The 19,107-nt window shown below is 36.3% G+C and overlaps 1 pseudogene; it reads left to right on the forward strand.

The window, feature by feature from the left end:
- Positions 1-537: 537 nt before the first annotated feature.
- LOC118998850 (60S ribosomal protein L12-like) lies at positions 538-1,114 on the forward strand (annotated as a pseudogene).
- The last annotated feature ends 17,993 nt before the right edge of the window (positions 1,115-19,107 follow it).

Consider the following 19,107-nt stretch of genomic DNA (forward strand, 5'->3'; position numbering starts at 1 on the left):
TAAATTAAGGCTGAAAATATAACTGTGATGTTGATTACTTGTATTTTTCTGTACCATACAGATTTTACTTGTAAAACAATGAACTAGAGAATATTTAGACATGATGATGTATGAATAATTAAGTAGAAAGGGTGTAGGCAAGGAAACATAAAAGAAGAACATAAGTCCCCTTAAGAATGCACAGTTGCTTATTATTAGTCATAAAACAATAATCTTAGATAATCTTATTAACTAATAAGATCTTAATGAGACACAGGAGGGTATAGAAAAAAGACTTGGCAGAAATAATAAGTATTTCTTAAAGCTTTGTTAAAATTAATTCTTATTCAAATATAAGTAAAACATGCTTTTCTGATTTTATAAAAAGTTTACATCAAGTAAATGAGAAAAAGAACTCATGAACATAGACAACAGTGTGATAATTGAGAAAGTGGGGAGGAAGTTGGTCCAAGTGTAAGGGGGTATAAGGAGGGTAAATGGTAATGAAAAAATGCAGTAAAAAACATTATAAAAATTTTTACATTATACTTTTGGCTTTCAGCTCAGAGGAAGCAAAAGTGCAACTTTCTTTGGTTGTCCCCAAACCAGGTTCATCATATACCAGCCACCTCCACCATGCTTCCAAAAGTTCAACCCCAAAGAGATCAAAGTCATATACCTGAGGGCCACCAGTGGGGAAGTGGGTACTACATTTGTCCTGACCCCCAAGATCAGCCCCCGGGGCCTGTCTCCCAAAAAGGTTGGTGATGACATCACCAAAGCAACCAGTGACTGGAAGAGTCTGAGGATTACAATGAAACTGACCACTTAGAACAGACAGGCCCAGATTGAAGCCGTGCCTTCTGCCTCTGCCCTGATCATGAAAGCACTCAAAGAACCACCACGAGACAGAAAGAAGCAAAGAAACATTAAGCACAGTGGAAATATCACTTTTGATGAGATTGTCAACATTGCGCAACAGATGTGGCACCGATCTATAGCTAGAGAACTCTCTGGAACCATTAAAGAGATCCTGGGGACGGCCCAGTCTGTGGGGTGCAATGTAGATGGCCGCCACCCTCATGACATCACAGATGACATCCACAGTGGTGCAGTGGAATGCCTGGCTAGTTAAGAACTACAAAGGAAAATACATCAATAAAAGATCATTTGACAACTAAAAAAAATTTATATTGCAGCATTATGAGTATACATTTTCCTGCCTGTTCTTCCCCATCACCCTTGTCATTATCTCTTGTTTTGTCTTTTTTCCCCTGAGCAACTTTTCATAACATCACATTAATATTATAAAATTATATGTGTATTTGAATTAATAGTATAATTTGGTATTTATGATATTAATTTTATAATTATCCAATTTAGCCACTATGCTTTGGTCTCTATTATCCTCAAGTATATTTAATCAATCTGAAAGGGTTCATTTGTTAAAGAAAGAGAAATAATATTTCCTAAGTAGTTATATTATGAATATTTTCTAAATCTTATAAAATCTAATATAAATGGTTTGAAATATACTTAACATAAGTAAGGTGCAACATGCATTTTATTTTAACAACTAGTCTTAAAACACTTAACACATTTAGACTTATTGACATAAACTTTGGTTTGTTAATAGAATTGTTAAATATAAGGTACTACTTTAGTGGTCTCTTTGTACAATGTACCATGCCATGCATATCAGTTAGCTAATACTGGAAATGTCTTTTCCCCCCAAATTAACTCATTCTGTTTGGCTCTGCTGATCTCATCTGAGATTGGTATTCCTTATCTTCTACTTCCTCTTCATAACATTCAGATTCCAACAAGTGCCAACACAGGAGATTCTTTGTACCAATGCTTTCTTTTACCTCTTCTGGGGAGTAGGCTCTGAAGTGATCCTTAATGTCCTCTGCATTTCTGTGTCCTAGAGCAGTGTCTTTCACCTGAGCATGGGTGAGGTCTTTGACTTTTTTCTAACAAAACAATTGGTGTAATGAGAGGCTACTTCCACGTTTATGCTAAATTAGGATAAAAAATGACAACTTGTTTAGCAGATTCTTTATGTTGCCTTTTTGGCTTTCTGCTTTGAGCAAACAAGCCTCCATGTTGGGGAGACCCACTGACCTGGAACCGAAGGCTGCTCCGTCCCGACAGGTAACAGCTTGAGGATGGCCTGCAACTGATGCCCCACGAGAAGGTGCAGTCCTCAAGTCTACAAATCACAAAGAGCTGAATTGGAACAATAGGCCCATCAACCTGGAAGCAGGTGAGCCTCAAATGAGAACATAACCCTGGCCAAAACAAAGCATTCATTGCAGCCTCCTGAGAGGCCTTGAAGCAATAGACCAGGGAAGGTGTGTTTGGGTGGCTGACCCTCAGAAACTGTGAGATAATAAATATACATGGTTTCTTTGCTGCTACATTTTCTGAAATCTGTTATGAAACATTAGATAACAAATGTATTTCTGAACATAGTTTCTTACTTCTGATCTGACATCTTCTATGTGCGCCCTTGATTTTGTGTTGATCATGCACAGGAGCCTCCTTAATTTTCTTTTTTTTTACTCTCAGTTGTAGCCCCTTTAGAAATGCAGATGTGTAAGTCTCTAAGATGAAAAGTACTCAGTCTGAAAATGTCTCCATTCTAAAATTATAATTCTAACAAAGAGGCAGCCTTGGTAAATGTTTGATGAGTAATGGCGTCCTCAAAGTTTTTAAAGTATGAAACAAGCATTACTGATACTTGAACTCAGAAATTTCCTTGTCTTTGGGGGTTGTTTTATTCATATAGGTATGTTTATATATATACATATATATCAACTAGCTATGTCATGTATAATTTACATATATCTACACAAACATTTGTTTATGTAAATATAAATGTTATACATACACACATACATTTGTATATACTTATATATGTGCATTTATATAAAACTCTACATAAATTTACCTACTCATGATAAATGTATGCTAACATCATGTTGCATTTAAAATATAAGCCAAAGTCATGATTATTTTCCTAACATTATTTAGCCTGACTAATGTCAACAGAAGTCAGTACTGTTGGACATTTTACCATCCATGACTTAAAAGAAAATTATATTTCTATCTTAATCCTACATATGGTACCAGCCTTTGTATGAACACACTTCACATTCAGCATTTGTGACACCAGATTTCTGGTTTCTGAGGAATTTGAGATGACATGAATGGTAATTTTGGGTTAGATAAAGTCAGTGGGCTGTCAGTCCTCAGAGGCCTTCCATTCACCTGCTGGAAAGTCCAGATGCCAATGCTATGATGTTGAATCCCTTTTTGTAGATTCAGATGGAAATTATTTTTTGTCCTATTCAAATTTTAATAACTACTTGGAAGCACAGAGGGAGTAATCTATGAGTTTCAGGAAACGTTTCAGCAGGGAACTCTGCCTGTTAAAGCTTCTAAAATACCTATTTTTTTCAACAAAAGTTGAAGTAGTTAGAAGGAACTAATGCTTAATTGTAAATATACATGAATTTATATATATGCATGTGTGTATACACAGACATGCATATGTGCATGTTCCCTAAATTATCTATTCAGGCAAAAATGCAGGACATTCAAATAAAATGTTTACCTTCTGATTTATGGGTGTGAGGATTTCACTAAATTGGAAAAACTCTTTGGTGGGGTATTACAAATACATACTTCATATACTCAACTTGAAATGACAAAATTCAAGATTTTTGGTACACATCTAGAATCTCAGAATAACCATCATGGAGACAGTATTAATGACCAGAAGGCAATGAATCAAGTATGTATGTGTTCCTGTAAATATGAAATTCCATTTCATATCTTTTAATGAAGTTTCAAATAAAGCTTGCAAACTACTATAATGAGCATGTAAATATCCTCTAGAATTTTATAAAATCCTCTAGATTTTAAAATATATATCATTTTCTTTGTACACTTAACCCTTTTTATTTATCTATATATCATTTTTGACAAAATCTACTCTAGTATATCCTAAGATAATAAGCACTCATATAATTTACAAATCACATATAATGCCTATAAAATAAAAAAATTATATTGCCATTTAATATCCAGATGATATTTAAATGTCCCCCAGATCCACCAAAATTTTTGGATTCTTATTTTTCCCTGCAGTAAGATTAAATTGAGATTCGCACTTAAATTTAGTGATTGTGTTGCTTTGGGGCCAGGGCTTCTGATAAAACAGCTATGAGAAATATCAAATGTCAATTCTTTAGATAATAACAAAGAACCCACTTGTTGAAACAAAGCTAATTTATTAGAGTTCATTAAATTAAAGCCCTTTACAGATTTTGGTGTTGTTTTGACTTGGGAGGGTTTGGGGGAGGATACTTAGGAATTTTTAGGGCCTCACTAAAATGAAGAAACTGGATGGGAACAGCCACTTTATGACATGAATACTTTGGACTGGTTAGGCACAATAAGATGAGGGGGTTTTCTTAAAGATTTTTAAATTTAATTTTATTTATCTTTTAGAGGGGAAAGGAAAGAGAGAGGGAGAGAAATATCAATGTACGGTTGCCTCTCATGCATCCCCTGCTGTGAACTGGCCTGCAACCTAGGCATGTACCCTGACTGGGAATTGAACCTCGATCATCTAATTCACAGGCCCGCGCTCAATCCACTGAGCTACACCAGCGAGGGCCTAAGATGAGGTTTTAAAGTGAACTTTGGCGAGCAAATTGCAAATCCAGAAAAGTAATCTAGTTTAGTTGATTCACAGATTTATCTTCCAACAGCTAATATTTCCTGGAATAAACAGCTAGCTCACTTTATATTAGTCTGCTTGTTTCTTCTCCTCATCCACCTTCTCCTCCTCCTCCTTGGTCTCCTCTTCATTTTCATTGCCTAGACCAGAGTCACTTAGCACAGACAGAAAAATATGAAAGGAGGGGCAAGAAAAGAAAAAAAGAATTATCTTCTGGAGGCCAGGCTCCTTGTAACACAGGCTACCCCAAGTAGGTGAGTGTCCTAGGAACACAACTGTATCAGTGTGACAGCTGGCTGTGTTGTGCAAGGCTACCTTTGGCTTCGGTGAATTTTTTTTGAAGACTCTTTCATCTTCTTTGCCCATTTCATGACGGGTGATTTATGACCTCTACCTGCCTACACTGTGCTGAGTGTTCAGCAATTTTTGACCAAAAAACAACATGACCTCTGTGCGCCCCCTCCCTATTCACCCAGTCTCACCCCAAGAGACTTGGGTTTCCCCAGGTGAAAAACGTCCTCAAAAGGAAACCTTTTAATGATGTGGAAAGGTGAAAAAATCACTAAAAGGCATCAAAATCTGCAAGTGAAAAATAGTTTTGAGCAGTAGAAAAAATTCTCAGTAAGTGTTGCATGAAATAGAGAGTACCTTGAAGGTGACTGAAGTTCAAATATGTGAGAATAAATACACAATTTTTATAGATAACTGCCATGTTCTGGGGGTTCCCTCTTGTGTGTTGCTTTCAATTCTCAGACACTATTGAATTCTTAATAATTCTACAACCTCTATAGCTTTGCCATTAACGTTTGTATATATTACCACTTTTATTAATTTTATTTACTATATGAGGTAAGCATGATATAAGTTTTTCCCATTTCCCATAAGGTTTCTAACACCATTTATTGAAATGACCATCTTTCCTCACAGGGTTCTCTTGATAAATCAGCTTGCCATTGTATTAGGTTCCTGAGGCTACTGAAACAAAGTACCGTAAACTGGGTAGCTAAAGTAACAGAAATGTATCGCTTTTCAGTTCTGGAGGAAAGAAATCTGAATTCGGGGCTACAAGTGTTGAGTGGTTCTAGGCGCCCGGAAGGAGATTTGTTCCATGCCTCTCTGCTAACTCCTGGTGGCCTCAGGCATTCTTTGATTGCAGACGACATTCTCTGTGTCTGCACATTGTCTTTCCTTTATGCATATCTATGTGTGTGCCTGTTTTCTCTTTTTACAGGAACATAGGCATTTTGAGTCAATGTTTATAACGAATTTTGTTCGGTTTCTTTCATCTCCTTGAGTACTATATACACAGAATTTAGTTTAATATAACATAAAATTTATGCATAAATTTTATGCATAAATTTTATGTGGAGTAATCTCTACAATGCATAAAATAGCTAAATTTATACAATGAAAAGATACTTTATTTTTGAAATCCCTTATCAATCACTACAAAAATATTGGCCAGCATGTATTAATAGAGCTTATTATGTCCTTTGTACTTATTTTACCCCACTGACTTTGCACAAACACTTCCTGCTTACATATTTAAAAATATGCATGAAATAAGAAATATTATGCTATTTATTGATAAATTAAAGCACAGAAAATCAATGACACTTTCCCAATGTCCCAGGACTAGTAATTATAGAGAGAAGATTTATAGGCAGATTTAGCTAAATCCAGAATCCACATTTTTAACTACTACATTAGACTACATTTTATATTCCACAAGAACAATGTAGAAATAAAACTATTACCAAAATAAAAATATTATTGTACAACCTCAGATGTTTAGTTGTTATCGCCTACAAAAGAATTATGTTACTATCTGGATGTTATGGGCATCAAATTGGATAACATATACAATGCTTAGCAGAATTCCTATTATACATAAAAGTTCAACAAAGTGCCAATCAGTTCCATATAATGACTTAACAGAAAACATTGGAAGGAGATTTGACTTGCGGTGGTGAACACACACACACACACACACATACACACACACGAATGCTATTGGACTGTGTCCTCAAGTGTGAAAACAGTTGAGTAGGTATTGCAGTGTAAAGTCGCCTGATGCCCGGGGCTTTGCAACATTGGTCTGCTCAGTGCTAATGTATCACCTGCGTGAACCACACAAATGTTGAGGTTGAATACGATGAGGAGAGAATTGTATTGCAGAGAACTACCAGTGTGCTTATATTACTCTCCAGTTCTCAGAGGTGGGGAACACAAGAATAGATCCCTAACACTGTACTTAAGTAAGGGGAGGGGCACTTAGAGAGAATATTTGGAGAGACTGACATGGGTACCCTGAAATTAAAGGACACAGGGAAACCATACCTACATCCTAACCTAGCAAGCCTAAGAATCAAGCTTCTTCTTTCTGGAGGAAAAGTGGGCCATTAAAGAGTGAGCCCAGGAAAACCTATGTCTCTTTTTCTCTTTCTAACACTCACTCTCTCTCTCTCTCCTTTCCCCTTCTTCTCTCCTTCTCTCCCCATGCAAGCGTACAGTGTGTCTCTGGGCATGCAGTATGCTGTGTATCCTCCAGGAGTTGTGAGAATAATAACCCTCGAGTTTTCAAAGTTTACAGATGATTTTTGCTGAGGTACATCTTTCAATCAGAAACACAAAGGCTGTTCCAGCCACATGAAAGCACTGACTTAAGCGAGGGAAATTTTGCCGGGGATTCACCAAAAGTACTAAGCATTCATATGAGTTCCTGGGCACTCCTAGCTAATAGCATCACTACTTATAGGCTTACACTGACACAGAAAAGTATGTCTGTACTTATGTATATTTATATGAATATTTGGATTTCTTCTTCTTCAAGTCTCATTTGCTATTACGAAGTTAGTAGTAGAGCATTTTAATACAGTTGAGAATAGGATGAGGCTACATTAAGCTAAATGCCATCAGGTTGGGGGATGATGACAATATGGTAGAGAGTTGCGTTTTTTCTGTGTTGACATGGTATGTGTGTTTGAGTTTAGCTTTTTTTCTTGATTTTATAAGGAAGGTTACTCATTCCATTGAGGATAAATGACATCTGGACATTATTTGGGGTCTTTTTGTAACATAACTTTAACCAAACAGCATCTATTACTGGTGGCTACTTAGAAAAACTCATCTACTCCACAGGAAAAGAAGCCCTTTATTTAAAACATAAGTCATATATAGCTGTATTTAGTCTTTTTATTTGCTTTTATAATATGAATTACTGTTGGTACATGTCTCATAAAAATAATTACTATCACCTTTAATTAGACATTTAGTATACTGGCTGATGAGAAGTTCCCGGACATCCAAGTATCAATGTGTCAGTATATTTCTAATTTTTATAACTCTACCCAAACAGTCCTGCTTGAGAGTTATTACTACTGATTAATAGAAAAGTATATGTATTAAAAGAAAAAGCCTATATATATATATATATATCCTTTATTTCTAAGTTCATGTTCATATGCCATTTGCCATAGAGAGTTTACTCAGCTAGACATTTGGAACATGTGCTCTACATTTTTATAGCTGCTCCAGATAGAAAATCTCCGCAATATTTATATTCAATATAGGCAGACAACAAAAGCTGCAATTTATAGTTAGCAGCTCTTCTACACTTTTCTGGCTTCCTTGTGGCTTAATGAAGTGATATATATCCTAGTGGAAGCATAGCACCAGGCATTTCAGTTCCCATAAGTAAGCCTTCCAGAATGAAATTGTTGTTATTTTGATTTCAAGTTCCGCATTTTCTATATTTGGAAATTTGTCAAAATAAACTTCTGAAAAAATGTGGCTTTCTCCCATGTTGTCACCATCCGCCAATCTGATGATATTTAGCTCATATAGCATTATCCGATTCTCATTTATATTGAAATGCTGTAATAGCAAATGGGGCTTGCAGAAAACTCCATCCAGAGAGTCATGTTCTTCTGTAAATTTTATAATTGCCCCCACTTGATTACTGATTTATTTGGCCTTCACATGGGTAAATAAGAACAACAGAACTGTGAGAACTACCTAACCACATGGTATTCTGAACACTCACAATATCCTTTTAAAGAATACCATTAGGGGCAGGGCTGAGAATATAAGACAGAAAACTATACTTGAACAAGAATTAAAAAAAAAGGATACCAATATAATTAAATACAATACATTCTGCAAAAGCCCACTTTAAATTAAAAGGTGATTTTTTAAAATGTATACTTGAAGGTTGAAAGCAGCTACTACAGTGTTCCTTGTTCAAATATAATAAAGTCATATTGTGGTGTTGTGTTCACTCATAACTTGTTGTGTCTCATTTTACTATATAATGCATGTGGAAATTTCCTTCAGTTACTTATGTAGAAAATATAGAATTTCATATATAAATATTTATTTTGATACATTACAAAGAAGCTTGTACTTTGTATTAGATGTTTGTTCATGATTGCCTGAAAATAAAAGGAATACTTTGTTTATAAAGGATAAAGTGATCAAAGAATTTAATCATAGAGACAACATTACTTTTCTAAAAGATTGTGTTTGACTAGTTGGTTAAATTGATTTTGATAATGATTCAGTTTTCATTCATGTTGGAATAATTCAACATAACCTGAAGTTGAATTATATTTATTTTTGCATTTGCATGAAATATTCATAGATTTCAGCATTCACTCTATCCACACATTAGTGATTATTAGCTTAATTTCAGACACTTCAGTGTCTATTATAAGAAGGCAAATGAAGAAGTGAAGGAAAAAAGACAATTTGATGCACAGTATTACATCTCTAACTTAATTGCCAAAATAATTGATTGTTTTTCTCTTTTTAAATATATGAGAGCAGCAATGAGCTCAGAAGTGATGGTTTATTCCAACAATGTTAAGAAGTAAAACAGGACGGTTTTCAGTCAATTGTTGGTAATTTCACTGTTCTTTATCTGTTACTCGTTCATGGTTGATCAAATTCTGGCCCCTGAGACATCAAAGGACACCTGATGAGAGCCTTGTGGGAAAGATTATACTCACAGTGAATTAGGAGGAGAGAATAATAAACAGAGGACCACTTCATCTTTGGGCTAAGAGATATTGTCATAGGGAAACCTGGAGCAGTGTGGGCTTTGTCAGCACAAGGATGTCAACCCAACTGAATCACAGGAAGTGAAGTTTAAAACACTCCATCGTTGAGCTTCTGAATTAAGTATTCTGGAAATGCTTCCTCCACAATATTTACTCAGTGATAGTGTTGTAGTGGGAGTTAGGCTCTTCCACAGAATTGTGGGGAAACATTCCAAGGATCCATACATGGGAGACTGTGATGTGGCAAATGGGAGTTACCCCCCTGGGTTTCCAAAGCCTGTCTCCCTGTGTCCCACTATGGAAAAAAATTAATCTTGTCCTCAGAAAGCCAAGACAAAAGTGTCTAGAGCAGGGGGTGTCAAACTCATTTTCACCGGGGGCCACATCAGTCTCACGGTTGCCTTCCAAGGGCCAAATGTAATTTTAGGTTTGTATAAATGTAGCTCCTCCTTAATTAGGGGCAAGGACCCTTGGTGCTGCTGCAGGGTAGAAACAAGGTGCCGGGCTGGATAAAACAAGGTGGAGGCCGGATTCACCCCATGGGCCTTGTGTTTGCCCCCTGTGGTCTAAAGTGTTTGCTTCACACTGAAGCTTAGTGCTTTGGAGCCTGCAGGCAGTGCTAAGCAGTCTCAGTCTCAGCTACCCATCCAGGTAGCTTAGTTTATTCCTTGCTCCTCTGGGGGCGGAGTCCATGTGGCTGCTAAGGCCACACAGGTATGGAGAGACAACAGAATGCAGGAATGCCTGGGGCAAGTGCTGGTCATGAGCAAAAGAGAAAGAGAGAGAGAAAGTCTTTGTTCCCTTGGGATTATGTATCTTGGTCTTGGCAAAGACCAGAAGTTTTTCAAAATGACCAGTGAACTTCCCAGGATTCTATGGGCTTTGGATGGGTCTGTAGCCCCTAGTCAGACTGACAGCCCTCTCAGGTCAAGCACCTAAGCCTACACTCCCCAACAATCTGCTACTGGAGTCGGGAGAGAAGGGGTATTAATCTCCTTGGTGGAGCAAAGCTGTGGTCCACTGGAGTGTGAAAAGCTTATCTTTGGGTATCATTCTTTGTTAATTAATGTGTAAGCTTCATTAAATCTTGGTCATGTCTTATTTTTTGATACACTATTTTCTTACAGTTAATATGGGTATTCATTAACTTATGAACTTAAATGTATTAGACCTTCTTTTGCTTCAATTGCATTTTAGAAGTGGCATATATATATATATATATATATATATATATATATATATATAAAACAAAAGTTATATATATATAACTTTTTTGTTTCATATTTTTAAAGGTAGCTCACAAGAAATTATCCTTTAAAATCTTTAAAATAGCCTGGCTGTTGTGATTCAGTACATTGAGCACCACCCCACAAACCAAAAGGTTGTGGGGTCCATTCCTAGTCAGGGCACCTGCCTGGGTTGTCCTGGTCCCCAAGTGAAGGTGCATGAAAGGCAACCACACATAGATGCTACTCTCCCTCTCATTAGGCCTTACGTCCCTTCTCTCTAAAAACAAATAAACAAAATCTTTAAAAAACAAAGAAGCAATATGAGAGAGAGACACCAAGGAATGTGGGCAGATGAGGGAGAAAACATGTGACCGTGTTCCAGATACAAGAGCATCCTTATTCAGCTCTAGGAATAGCTGCTGGATTAGTAGCTGTATCATTAGAATGTGATTCATAGCTTCCACTGAGCATCTGGCCATCCTGTTGCCTTCTCCTTTTTTATAGTATATTTCATTGATTATGTCATTACAGTTGTCCCATTTCCCCCCCTTCATTCCCCTCCACCCTACCCACCCCCTCCCACCCACATTCCCCCCCCCTTTAGTTCATGTCCGTGTGTCGTAACTTCTTTAGCTTCTACATTTCCCACACTACTCTTGTCCTCCCCCTGTCTATTTTCTCCCCACCATCTCTGCTACTTATTCTGTGTATTTTCTCCCCCACTCCTTTTCCCACTCCCCTGTTGCTAAAACTGCATGTGATCTCCATTTCTGTGGCTCCACTCCTGTTCCAGCTGTCCGCTTAGTTTGCTTTTGTTTTAGGTGTGGCTGTTAATAACTGTGAGTTTGCTGTTCTTTCACTGTTCATATTTTTCATCTTCTTTTTCTTAGATAAGTCCCTTTAACACTTCATATGATAAGGGCTTGGTGATGATGAACTCCTTGAACTTGACCTTATCTGAGAAGGTCTTTATCTGTCCTTCCATTCTAAATGAAAGCTTTGCTGGATAGAGCAATTCTAATGTCACTGGGAAATGCCAAATTATTTCTTACCCATTGGCTACTGAAGTCATTCTTCTCCTAACCCCTTGTGTAGCATACTATTCTCCAACATCAATGTTTCTCTCACACATGTATGTTTCTCTCCCTCTCTTTCTCCCTCCCTTCTTCTTGCTCTAAAAAGTAAATAAATAAAATATTTTTAAAAAACATTTAAAATAATTATAAGTTACTACTCTGGCATTTAATCTATAAAATGCCTTTATAAAATGCATATGAATATGTATTTGCATGGAGTGTGCCTATAGTATCATTTAAATGGAGTTTTGACAATATATATTATTCATGTTATGAAACTAAAAAGAAAGAAAAATAATTTTAAAATATTTCCTAAATTATTTCATTCTGAAGTTTTTGATATTTAAAACTGCTATAACAATTTGTATAAGAAAATAATAAAATATTCATGTGCATATATGTGTGTATATACACAAACACAAACATAGGTATATCTATGTCTCTCTCTATATCTATATATATATAGAGAGAGATACAGAGAGAGGAAGGAGTAAAAGGGGAAGCAGGGAAGAGGAGAAGGAGAGAGAACTGCATGAAGACATGCTTTAAGTTTATAAAATATTCACCAAAAATTAATGGTAGAAACACATGATGTTGAAATGTATCCTATTTTTAGTACATATTTATCTGCCTTAATATAATTCTAGACAACCATCCAATTAAGAGCAGCTGAGCCAATTTAAAAAACACTAATAAACCATGTGGATATGAATGGTTCCTGACACTCAGAAAAGAGAGGAAGGATTCCCTAAGAGGGACTCTAACCACAGGAGTCAGCAACACTAAGTGTTAGCTTGTGATAATAGTTTTCAAACACAAAATAGATGCCTGGATAGAATGTTCAGTTCCTCAGAAGATGTGCCTAAGTCAGTATTTATAAAAAGTCAGTATTCACAGTTCTGAGTTTTGAGCTTCTACTTTCTGAGATTTTTTTTCTTTTTTTTCCCCTCATAGTTATCAGCTGAATTGTGTCTTACCAAAATTCATATATTGAAGTTCCAACTTCAGGTACCTCAAAATGTAATTGTGATGGTTAATTTTATGTATCAGCTTGACTGGCTTAAGGAATGTCTAAAACGTGATCTGGCAAAACATTATTTCTTAATGTGCCTGTGAGGGTGTTTCAAGAAGAGATTAATATTTAAATTAGTAGGCTGAGGTAATAAAACTACCTCCACCAAAACTTGTGGGCATCAACCGATCCAGTGTGGGCCAAAATAAAACAAGTAAGAGGAGAAAGAGTAAATTTGCTCTCTGCTAGACCTGGGACATACATTCACTCTTGACCTTGAACTTCAGAACACCAGTGATTCTGTTTCTTGCACCTTTAAGCTCAAAGGAAATTACATTATCAGCATTCCTTGGTCATGCTTGGATATGGCAGATTGTTGGATTTTTCAGGGTTTATAATCATGTGATTACACACACACACAGACACACACATGAGATGAGGCAACCGAGGGTTGCCATCTGCAAGCCAAAGAAGGAGGCAGAAAAAAAAACAACCGTACAGTTATCTTGTTCTTTGACGTCTAGTCCCTAAAACTGTGAAAAATAAAAATTGTCTTGTTTAAGTATCTCTGTGTGTGGTATTAATAAACTCACTAGAAAATTAATAAATACACTAATGGAGAATAAGGAATTTGAGGGAGCTTTTTCTTCTCTTATACCCTATACCTATATCAGACAAAAAGCATACTACAAATACTAGATGATCAAATTCAGTTCTAGAGGAATAGTTTTCGAAGGGTAGTCTCCTACTATGATTATCCACATCATCTGGAAACTTTTTAGAAATACACATTTTTGCTCTCCAAGCCATTACTAAATCAGAAATTCTGGGTGTGGGATTGAACAATTTGTTTCAAACAGCCCTCCAGGAGACCTGATGCATATTAAAGTTTAAGGAAAAGTGTTTCTGTTGTGCCTATCTAAAGACCAGACTAGAGACATACATGAGTGATGCAGGCCACGTGTAAGTCTGCAGGAAAGTCCTGAAGTTGTGACAGACTAGAGAAGGCACACATCTCCACTGGGTCAAGCCAGACAATCCAGGTGTTCAACGTAAAATTTTTTTAAGGTAAGAAAGCAAAATGGGTTTATAGATAAATATCACATAAATTGTAAATGTCGGTAGCCAATTTTAGCAATGATTAACTGATGAAATAATACATGATTATAGGACAGTTCCATCCTGAGTCAGCTCTAATTAATAATGGAGTTTAGAGGTGTGGGGTGTGACAAACCGTTTCTCTTCCATCTGTGAGATGCCTTGCTACTGGATTCAAAGAGAAATGCAAGACATTGAGGAAAATAGACTTCTTTCTCACTCATTACGATTTTTATGCGCATTCGAGTAGAGATTTAAGTGTCCTACTGTGTGCATGTAACTCCTCACTCTGAAGATACATGGTTTCAGAGTTTGCACTCTTCTGTGTTTCAGTGTTCCTATCCCAAAGCATGGTTTTGCTTTTGGCTCATTTAGAAACAAATCAGGCTGATCTTTAATAGCACGTCTCAGGTGGACTGAGGTCTGTTTTCAGAGTCCTTGCTTCACAGAACGACACTCCCACGGCCATCTGTGACTTGTATTCGGGGATTTAAAGACGGAGACGAGCTGACTGGGACAATTTCTCCTCCACTGACCATCTGCCACAGGTGCGGGAAAAACACTGGTAGTATTTAATCTTCAGATGAAAGGTGGGGAGGTAGCTGGCATGCGTTTCTTACTAAATTGCTGGGCCTGCTGTTTGAATGCCACTTTCTCTTGAAGGACCTAACCTAGTTTTTTGGATGCTGTTCTTTGCTTATTTGAAGGGATATTTTGGCACCTTTTAAAAATTAATTCAGGGAGAGAAGTAAAAAGCAGTTTATTAAGTTTTTAATGGTCCTAATGTGAAAACGTTCACAGGTGTCCTAATCGTGTGTCATCTCCCTCCAACCCACCTCCGCCCCTATTCCCATTCCTCCAAGAGCTTGAAGATGACGTTTTCTGCTAGTGACCTACCACCAAATGGTGATCACTGTTGGAAGAGCATGAAAAAAAGTCACTTCAAGTAAAGTACCAAAAATAACCTACATCAATTTATCAAATAACCTATAATATAATTAACAGAATTGCTAGATATTTTAACTTGATTGGTTCAAATACAATAATGAAGTTAAACCAGCTTAAACCATATATCCAGGTTTTCATGTTGGATAAATTAATGTTATTTTCTAATATAAGCAACTGGTTCTACTTAAAACAATATTAAATTAATTAGACACTTGTAAAAGCAGTATGACCTTTATGATAAAGATAAAAGTATTAATTTGGAGAGGAAGAGTAACTGATCAAACATGTGACAGAGTTAGAATTCAAACTCTATCTTAACCCAAACAATAGTAGCCTTTGTCTACATAATGAGCTCACTTGTTCCAGAACACACAAATTCAACATTGTCAACCAATTTGGGGTGATCTTTGTATTTATTAACTCATTCTCAAATTCATCAATTGACTTGAGACTCTACAGGCTACTCTGTTAAACTTTTATATCTCAGGCAATAGGATGCTTTTCCTTATTTCTTCTCCCCAGACATAGTGGGGATTGAATAGATCTTCCTTATTTAACCCTTCAGACAGAAGTTATAATACTTTTGTGTATTTTACACAAGATTTTCTGTATAAAATCTGCGATCTTCAAATGTAGGTTTTCAGTGTTCTGTTAAGCAATCTGTTGGAAGTTCACTAATTTATGACTACTATGACTTCTCTCTTCTTCTTCAGGTCATGAGGTTTCATTTTTCTCTAAATTAAGGGTCACGTGACCACACTCAGAGCAGTTTTCAGGAAGGATTTATGGTGTGCTCACATAGAAAAGAAGTACTTAGATTTTAATGTTTTCAGAAGTTATGTGGCAGCTACAGACTTGGGTTTCTCTCAATTAAATTATTATAAAAAGCAAATTAAAATTTATAAATATGTCATAAGTCCCTACACCCACTTCTCTTTTTTTTCTTTTTTAAAGATTTTATTTATTTATTTTTAGAGAATGGGGAAGGAAGGGAGACAGGGAGAGAAACACCAATGTGTGGTTGCCTCTCACACACCCCCTACTGGGGACCCAGCCTGGAACCCAGGCATGTGCCCTGACTGGGAATTGAACCAGGACCCTTCGGTTCACAGGCCTGAACTCAATCCACTGAGCTATGCCAGCCAGGGCCATCCACTTCGCTTTCTGGTAATGGCACTGGAGTTACTGAATTCTGTCCTTCCACAGGCATATCTCATATATAATGGATTATACAGCTCAGACGGAAACACTACTTGTTTTTTCGTCTAGTAGCTAAATGTATCCCCCTCTATCTTCCATTCAATTCATGTTTATCTATCTCACACCCTTATATGTAAATTTTTTACTTTATCGGATACATTATTCCTTTGATGTATCAATATGACTAGATTTCATTCCCCAGTCATTCAACCAAACACGACCTTAATATTTAAGTGTTTCCCTGAACATATTTTGTGGATACCATTAAAATACATACTCATTGATTTTAAGTAAGGAAGATCACACTAGATAACCCAGATGATCATGTTTCAATCAGTCAAAAGGCTTTAAAAGCAAGACTAAAGTTTCCCTACTGCCTCTAGGCAACAGCTTCAGCCTCTGCTTGGGTTGCAGCGTGCTCTTCCTGAATGCTTGTCCAACCTACAAATTTCAGGCTTGCCTAGGCATCTCTGACAGTTGCATGAACCAATTTCTTGCCATTAAAAACTAATATTTTTTAAAGATTTTATTTATTTATCTTTAGAGGGGAAGAGAAGGAGAGAGGGAGAGAAATATCAATGTATGGTTGCCTCTGGTGTGTCCCCTGCCGGGAACCGGCCTGCAACCCAGGCATGTGCCCTGACTGGGAATCGAAGCGCGATCGTCTGGTTCGCAGGCCTGCGCTCAATCCACTGAGCTACACCAGCCAGGGCTAAAAAAACTAATATTTTGATTAAATAAAAATAATATCATAATCAACAGAGTGAAACTTTTTTACAAAGTTTGTAACAAGAGAGAAAACATTAAGCATCCAAATTTCTATTAGTTTTTGATCATTGTTTTAACATATTACTACAAAATCAGAAGCTAAAAACAACACGGATAAACAAGGCATCCAGTTTTGAAGGTCAGAAGTGCATAATATTGTGTTAAAATTAGAGTGCCCGCATGCCTGAGTTCCTTCCAGAGCCTCTTAAGTACAGAAATGCTACATTTGTTCATCTTTCTGAATAAAATTAAATGCGGCACTACATCTGCCTGAATTCAGATTGTGAATTTAGGCAGAAATTTTGTGAAAAAAAATTAAATATCTGTTATTTTAAAGACCCTTCTCCCTTTCTTCGATATTATAAAAACCCTAGAAATTTTGTGATTCAGAAAAATGGAGGAAGAGACTTCTGTTTCCGCATGCATTCCCGTCACCCCTGAGATCATCACCACTGAAGCCCCCACAGGCCATTCAAAAGCAAACAGCCCCAGAGTTCACAGCATTGCCCTATTGCTTCAGAATGTTTACCAATTAAATTGATTGTTTTAGTGCTTCAAGGCCATGCATTTATTATATGGGCACAAATATAACTTCAAACTTCAATTCTTTTCTATTCATTTTTAATGTTTTTGTTTTAAATTATTAATGGAATGTTTTTTCTTTAAAACTGAATCAAAGCTTAAATGTGTGGAGGATTTGAAGTACATTACTTAAAAAGCATTCTGGGAAAAAATAATCTCTTAATAATGTTTATTCTGTAAATTCTTGCATCCACAGATAGATCTTGTTTATTGCTAGAATGTAAAAGGGTCAGCATCATTCCTGTCCCTATATTTTTATTTTTATAGGTTTAAGCACTGAGAAATCTTGTTCTCAGAAATAAGTAGATGGGAGTAAAAGGGGTTTTCTTATAACAATGTCACTCGGTTTCTCCAAGAATTATGACAAATGTTGCAGAATGATTTACCTTCAAACCTGATTTATAATCACGTGTCTACTAACAACTCAATTAGATTTTACTTCAGGTTTTGTAAGTCATTCAGTATAAATACCTTGAAAATCTTTTGTAAACAGTTTTATTATGCATCCATTAGTCATTTACTATTTAAAAGTTGAGATCAGTGTTTTTAATTGACCCCTTTGTTTTTACATCTAAGTTATTCGAATTTGACATCTGAAAACTGACAAAACTACCTTCCTGTCCAGAATAGTCATCATAAAGTCGTTCCTTAGTCTTAGAAATAAACAGACCTTAGACTGCAATTAGAATCCTAAATGGCAAATTAATCGATTGTATTTTCTATGAAGTCAATTTCCAAATTTATTTTTCATTTCAATCTGTTTGAAGTATCCCTTTGAAGACCATCTCAATACTGAATTGTAATTCTCAAATAGATATGTGGATTGTTATTTTAAGAGATTGTTACATCAACCTCAGGCTGCATTTTATAAAGGACTGAAAACAACACTGAATACATTACTGGTTGGTAAGGGAACTAGATCCAGCCTCACAATCACCCCATACCAACTGCTTACGGGCAGGAAAGCCTATGGGGTAAGAGAAGCACAGAAGAGAAGCCCTGCAAACCAGGGAGACAGAGGACTTCTGAAAGGTCCAATTATTTTTGTTTTAACTGACATTTCGTTTCTCTACCTTTCCTATATTTTGCAGACTATAGGAGCAATCACACTTCAGAGAAGAAGACAATGGTGCAGTATCATTGAAGGTATTTGCTTATGAAATGTCTTTCCATCTCTTAATGAGGTTGAAGGCATAATTGAAGTAGAGGAATGTACTAATAAGACTGTATGCATTGACTTACTCCACCAAGTATATGTACATATGCTAAGGAGATAGATATATATATACTTGTACACATACAAGTCCTAAGGATATGTACATATTCTTGAGATAAAGGCATTTGTACAATGTCCAGTTGAAAGTGTTTAAAAGGACTTGAGATGCTGGTTTAAAGTTTTGACCCA

Source organism: Sturnira hondurensis, unplaced genomic scaffold (genome assembly GCF_014824575.4).
Source record: "Sturnira hondurensis isolate 20B ecotype Veracruz unplaced genomic scaffold, ASM1482457v3 Scaffold0014384, whole genome shotgun sequence".
Lineage (NCBI taxonomy): Eukaryota > Metazoa > Chordata > Mammalia > Chiroptera > Phyllostomidae > Sturnira > Sturnira hondurensis.